The sequence below is a fragment of the Oryctolagus cuniculus genome, chromosome 5 (assembly GCF_964237555.1).
Source record: "Oryctolagus cuniculus chromosome 5, mOryCun1.1, whole genome shotgun sequence".
NCBI classification, from domain to species: domain Eukaryota; kingdom Metazoa; phylum Chordata; class Mammalia; order Lagomorpha; family Leporidae; genus Oryctolagus; species Oryctolagus cuniculus.
The window spans coordinates 129094005-129100658 of record NC_091436.1 but is presented as its reverse complement, the minus strand read 5'-3'; the positions used below and the strand labels follow the sequence as shown (position 1 = coordinate 129100658).

Sequence of the window (6654 nt, the reverse complement as noted above, 5' to 3'; positions counted from 1 at the left end):
TTTGCATTGCCCTCAAGGGCCTCAGGCAGAGCAGCGGGTCCGGGAACCTGTCATAGAGGTAGGATTCCAGAAGGCAGGTGCCAGACCCCAGAAACCCGGGAGCGCCTCCACTTGTCTCTGCAGCTCTCCTCTCCGCAGGCCTGTGTGGGCCAGCCACCGTGCTGCGCACCTGCTGTCATGTTTGCTCTCTTGTTCTTGAAGGCAGGGGATTTGTGCACCCTGGGAATGAGACTCACAGGCTCCGAGAGATGATGGGGTCGGCCCATGTTACTTCTGGGCCTCCAGAGCCCAAGAGCCGGGCTTCCAGATCTCCTGACCCAGGCCCGCGCTCCCCCTTCCACCATCCCTGCCCTCTCATCTTCAAGGCATGTCTGCCTCCAGCTCCTCTGTCCCCCTCACACTGCAAGATGAGCCCTGAGACCCTCACAGCGGCCAGCCCACAGACCCCAGGCCTGGCGTCTCTCACTGCCCTAAGTGTTTAAAGAAACTAAGAGTCAGGGCGTTTTAAAGTCCCCCTGCAGTGAGTTAATTTACTCCATAAAATCTACCGCCACTTTCCTTAGGGCAGCTCATGCCTTGCCTGCCAATTGTCCTGCTTCTCATTGGACCCTCGCACAGGGGCACACTGTGACAAGAGCCCAGAGAGGGACACGGAGCCACAGCCACAGGCACTAGAAAATGCACACACACACACACGAGGGAGCAACCAGACACTCACACATCACCTGCCACAACACACACACACACACACACACACGGCTGGCTCACAGCACAACTCTGCCCTACACACATGCACAAGTGACTTCTCCCCTAAGAGTTTCCAAACAGAGCCCACAGACACTCATGGCTCTAGGGGCCTCTGGCAACCTTTCTGCCCCCACAAGGGCACTGACTGCAGGTGCAGAGGCCAGGAGCTGCTCCCTCCCTGTAGGGACGAAGGGCTGTGTCTCTGGTGTCTCAGGTGGAGGACCCGTCACTCCGTGCACCCTGGCCTTGGCTGTGGTGCTGGAGGTGGGCTTGAAGAGAAACCAGGGAGAAAAGAGCCTGCAACTCAGACATCTCAGCTCCCAGCTACACACAGAATTTCAGCTAATTCCTAACCCGGTTGACCAGATCTATTTATTTTCAGCTGAATAAGCAATCGATCAGAGTTGATTTTCTAAAGAAAATATTCCCCGGGGCAGGCACTTGGCACAGCTGTTACGGTGCTGCTTAGGATGCCTGGATCCCATGTCACAGTGCCCGGCTCCACTCCTGACTCCAGCTTCCTGCCAATGCACACCCTGGGAGGCGCAGGTCACAGCCCAAGTACTTGGGTCCCGGCCACCTGCATGGGGGACCTGGATGGAGTTCTGGGCTCCTCGCTTTGGCCCAGTGCAGCCTCAGCTGTTGTGTGCATTTGTAGAGTGAACCAGTATATGGGAGACCTCTGTCCGCCTGTCTGTCTGCTTGTATGTATGTACGTCTCTGTCCCTCTGCCTTTCAGACACATAAAGACAAGTAAATAAGCATTCTGACCTGGAAAATGTGCCGTTTTGGCAGGAGAAGTGAGTCTGGGGGCTGCAGCCCCCACCTCTGAGCCAGCATCTGTGTGCTGAAGCCAAGGGGGCCTCACACCTCACCCCAGTGCAATGAGAGGTATGGAGGGAGTATGGCCTCTACAGAGACTCAGGACCCCTGGGGCGTAAGGCCGGCAAGGGCGGTGATTCGGAGAACAGATGGAAAAATGTTTTGGGGGTGGGCAATGAAGAAAGCAAATTGCAGAGCCCTAGTCTGGATCCCTCATTCCCCAAGGATCCAAGGCACAGAGGCCCCTTCTTGGGGGAAGGGCGAGGGTGGCAGGGACTTGGGGGCCTCCTGGGCCTGCCACGGTGGTCCTCCAAGCTGGAGACAGAACCCCAGACTGCACCAAGAGGAGGCCAGAGCGGGGCCCGAGCTTCCCCCCACCCCCCCCCCGCCTGGAGCTGAAGGCAGACAGGAAGCAATGTGGAATGCAGGAAGAATCAGTAGGTCCCTGGAGATTTATTAACGGGAGGAAAATGAGCCGATATTCCTGGGCTCCAACAAACTCAGGAACCTTCGGCAGCAGAGATGGACGTGAGGCATCAGCAAGGATTTCCTGGTGCCACCGTGCTGCTGGGCACCTTGGGGCTCGGCTGATTACCTGATCATTGATTGGCCGACAGCAAGGAGGCACCGTGGATGAGGGGGTGTGAAAAAGGAGATGGGATGGGGGATGGGGCCGGGCACACAGGTGCACCACCTGGCTCCCCTGCTGATCAGCTCTGAGCTCATCAACGACCCAGACTGAGCCTCAGTTTGCTCTTCTGCAAAATGAGGTGCTACCTGTGACAGAGAGAGGATCAAAAGATGGGTGTGAGTACCCAGCACAGCAGGCCTGTGGGCCATCAGGTGAGCTCAGCTCCTGCCTGGCCTCCCTTCCTTCTCCAGCCTTCTCCACCCTACTCCACTCTCTTCCGCATCTGCAAATACCAGGTAGTGAGACAGCGACCCCTGCCAGGGAGTGAACGCCCACCCTGCTGTGACCTCAGGGCAGAGGATGCAACAGATACTCTGTTAACCTGGGATCCTGACAACGAATCGCACGTGGTGCTGGGTGTCTGGTATAAAGGTGTTGCTCTCCACTGCCGCCCGACAAAGCACCTGCAAGCAGTGGTGGACACAATGGGAGTTGCTTGTGCTTCCCGGGAATGTGGAGTTTGGCTGGGCTCTGCAGGGCGGTTCTTGCTCAGAGTCTCTCATGAGTGACTGCCCGGTGGCATCAACCCAGCGGCGTCTCAGTCGGGCCTGGCGGCCAGAGCTGGCTGTCGCCAGGTCTCAGTCGGAGCCAACAGTGGGAGCATCCACAGCTGGCTTCTTCTTGGGCCTTGGTTTGCTCACAGCAAGGCCTCTGGGTTTCCAAGAGCAGGTGTCCAGAAGGAAAGAGAGAGGGAGAGAGAGAGAGAAAGGAGCCAGGTGGAGGTGGAACTGCTTTGTTGGGCCCAGCCTTGGAATGGGGCAGCATCACTCCCACCATGCAGTTTTCACCAGGAAGTTTTCACCGGAAGCGAGTTGCTAAGGCCGGCGCTTCATCAAGGGGATGCAGTGAAGTGAGCCGCAAACACTACAAACTCCTGCAGACGGATGTGTCGCAGTCTCGAGTCACTGGGACTCAGAGGGTGGAAACTTAACCCAGTGTCGGGGTGTGGGAGGCGGGCCCCATGGGAGGGCCTGAGGCCCTTGGAAGGGGCTCTCCTGAGAGGGCTGGCGTGGGCACCACCTCTCTGCTCGCTGGCTCCCCACGTGAGCGCCCCTGCACGCTCACCCTGCCATCGCCCTCCTCCAGCCTCACCGGACACCAGGCCCAGCAGGCCTGCCTGACCCTGAGCTGTGACCCTGCAGAGCCATCAGCAGACGTAGGCTTCCCTCCACCATGGGCTGCCCGTGTCGGCACGTCCCTCAGTGACAAAGACCTGAGTAACACAGGAGGGCTCGGAGACTCTGCCCGCGGAAGGGAGGCGTGCCCTGGACTTCACAGATGTGCCACGCGTGACCATCTGCAAGGTGGCGGGACCCACACATGACACACATGTGAGGGAGCTCAGACCCAGCACAGACAGCTGCTGTGTCTATGTGCGATCGTTGGACTCCTCTTGATACTTTTCTGTACTGTTGAAATACTTCAACACACACACACACAGAGGTACACACAGAAACTCAGACCCGGAACCTCGGTTTCCCTAGGGGGTTGTGATAAAGGGAAGTTGGGGTCCTGTTAGTAGGAAGTGGTTCAGTCCCCCGAGGAGCAACGCTGCCTATGGGACTCTCATGGATAATAGAAGAGACGCAGCCCACCAAGGGGGGCTCCCAGGCTTAGTGGAGGTACAGCTCCATCCTCGGGGAGCCCCAGTCTGAAGGGTGAGGCACAACAGCCCTGTCCTCGGGGAGCCCCAGTCTGAAGGGGGAGACACAGCCCTGTCCTCAGGGAGCCCCGGTCTGAGGGAGGAGACACTGCCCACCAAGGAGGGCTCCCAGGCTTAGTGGAGGTACAGCTCCATCCTCGGGGAGCCCCAGTCTGAGGGGGGAGACACAGCCCCATCCTCAGGGAGCCCCAGTCTGGGGGGGCACAGCCCCATCCTCAGGAAGCCCAGTATGAGGAGAGAGACAGAGCCTCATCCTCAGGGAGCCCCAGTCCGAGGGGGGAGACAGCTCCATCCTGGGGTGCCCCAGTCTGATGGAGGACTATGTCACTCATCTTTAGGGACTTCCGGGTCCTATCTTTATGTATTAAACTTGGGTGTGGAGGTTGTCTCTGCTCTCCAATTTTTTGGAAGACTGCAAGCAATGAATTGGTGAGGGGAAACTTACTCACGGAGGCTCCTGAGACACTGCCCTCCTGGGTTTCAGCGCCACTGCACAGGAAGGGCGAGGAGGGGGCGCCACGGGACAGAGCCGGACCCCCAGTCCTGTGGCCACAGCAACCCTGACATGGCCGTCCTCCCTGGAGCGACGAGAACCAGAGACCCGTCTAAGACAAACACCCACGTGGGACGCACAGCTGGGCCGGGGCTAGAACCTGGCCTAGGAGGCCCACAGCTGGGGCTGTGTGAGGACTGCCCCGTGGGATTTTGGGGAAGGGGGCGAGGTGCATGCTCAGGGTGGGGGTGGGGGAGTTCGCACTCACCCCTCAAGGCGATGCCAGGGCCCACATCTTGGTCTCCTGCTCCCGCTCGGTCCCACTGGACTCGGGCGGCAAGGGGGAGGAGGCTGCGTGCATGTCTGGCTGGGCCTGGGAGCCCGGGAGCCAGGGGAGCTGGGACAAGGCCAAGTTCTCTCTGAGCCCCCATGGCCTCTCTCTAGGCCCATGCTGGGCAGAGCTGTTACGGACGGAAGCCGCCTGGGCAGGCACGCACCTGCCTGCTGGGAAGAAGCGCTCCTGTGGTCACGTTTTAAACCTTCAGAGCAAAACTCCATTATTTTTGTTTTGGGGCGGTGAAAGCCGATGGCCAATACCGAGGCTTGTAGGAGATCGGGTCAGAGACCAGCCTAGATTTTTATCATTCATTCACTCCATTTCTGACATTGCTGGCACCGCACTGGGCCCTGGGCAGGAATCGAAGTCCTGGTTCTTGTTCTCCTGGAGTGACAGTTTGTCACAAGGGACACATTTTATTAAAGGTTTTATTAGAACCTTATTATTTACTTGAGACAGCGAGAGCATGCACGCTGCCATCTGATGGCTCGCTCCCCACGTGTCTGCAAAGACCAAGACTGGCTCATGCCAACAGCGGGACCCGGGAGCTCCCTTTGGGGCTCCCGCGTGGGACACGGGCATCTTCATCACTCGGCTCGCGAGCTGCCCGGAAAGATGCGCTTTAGACAAGCGACCAAGGGCGCCGAGCGGCCAGCACAAGGACCTCAGGCACCTGCAGAAGGGCACGGGGGAGCCGCCTGCTCTGGGGGGAGAGGCTGGCGCCTGGCAAGCTGGTGCTCCCGGGGAGAAGCGGGGGAAACCGGCTCACCTACCGGGAGAAGTCTCAGTGAGTCCCTGCGTCCTCTGTGGCCGGGGACAAGGAGCGATGGATGGCGCCCCCTCGCAGCTCTGGGCCCTGGGGACGGCTCCGACGCCCGAGCTCCCCAAGCCGCTCGGCCCGGTTGATGGCCCATGTCCTCCCCCACATCCCTCCGCCCCGCTGAGGGCACAGGGGGGCTCCTCTTCCAGACCGTGCCCTGGCCAGAGACAGCCTCTGCATTCTCCCGCTCATCATTTTGCCCTACTGCTCTCTCAGGGGCTCCCTAGACGCGCCTCAGTTGTCCCACCTTTAAAATGGGAATGATATGGGTACCCACATCATAGATTAAAAAGTTAGTAAAGCAGAAGTTGTTAGAACAGTTCCTGGCATACAGTAAAAGCTCCCAAACCGTTGTTGTCCCGTGGGTGGAGGCCGGGGCTCCCTCTCTGTTCAGCCCCTTGAAGAGGACGTGTGTAGCTCTTGATGGTAGTAACACAGATGCGGATGGTGGTGTAGCCGTGCTGGAGGGTGGTGACCGACACTCAGCCAGGTCGTGGACGCAACAGCATTGACCCAGCCAGTGGTGGGGTCCTGGGGGGGGGTTCCTCCCACTCACTCCCGGAGTACACGGGCGCTTAGCTGTTTCCGCTCTCTTCTCATAGTCTCTGATGTGTGATGCGGCTGGGGAAGTCATAAAGAAAGCGGTCGAGCGGCTACAGCTGGGGAGGGCCCCCACTGCGTCACAATCGGCCGATGACATCACAGGAAGGGCGCCCAAGGGAGGGACAGGGAGCTGGAGCCGAATGCCCCCTGCAGCAGCTGCCCACTCTTAGAGCGCCGGACCCCAGCCTGCAAGAGCCCGCCCACTCCTGCAGGGAGCGGTGCCTCTGAACGAGAGTGACAGCCCAGCGAGCCAATCACCTCCGTCAGGGCTCCACGCCCCCCACACAAACCGCTGAGAGCCACACCGTATCTTAACCCACAGCTCTGGGGGCCCACGTTTCACATGAAGAGATGTCAGTGCAGAGACTCTCAGGGACGGGAGGGGTGAGGGAACCAGCAAAGAGGGACGCGGGAGCAGGTGTTCGGCCCAGTGGCTCAGACGGCTGGGTTCAGCTCCCAGCCCCAGCTCCTGGCTCCA

The 6654-nt window shown here is 59.5% G+C and overlaps 1 long non-coding RNA gene across 1 annotated transcript; it reads right to left on the bottom strand.

Annotated features, from left to right (window-relative positions):
- Positions 1 to 392: 392 nt before the first annotated feature.
- Positions 393 to 6404, bottom strand: LOC138849664 (uncharacterized). Its single transcript, XR_011388684.1, has 3 exons — positions 5923 to 6404; positions 4369 to 4501; positions 393 to 2911 (listed from the first exon to the last, which is right to left on the bottom strand). It is a non-coding gene; the product is annotated as an uncharacterized lncRNA (long non-coding RNA).
- Positions 6405 to 6654: the final 250 nt, after the last annotated feature.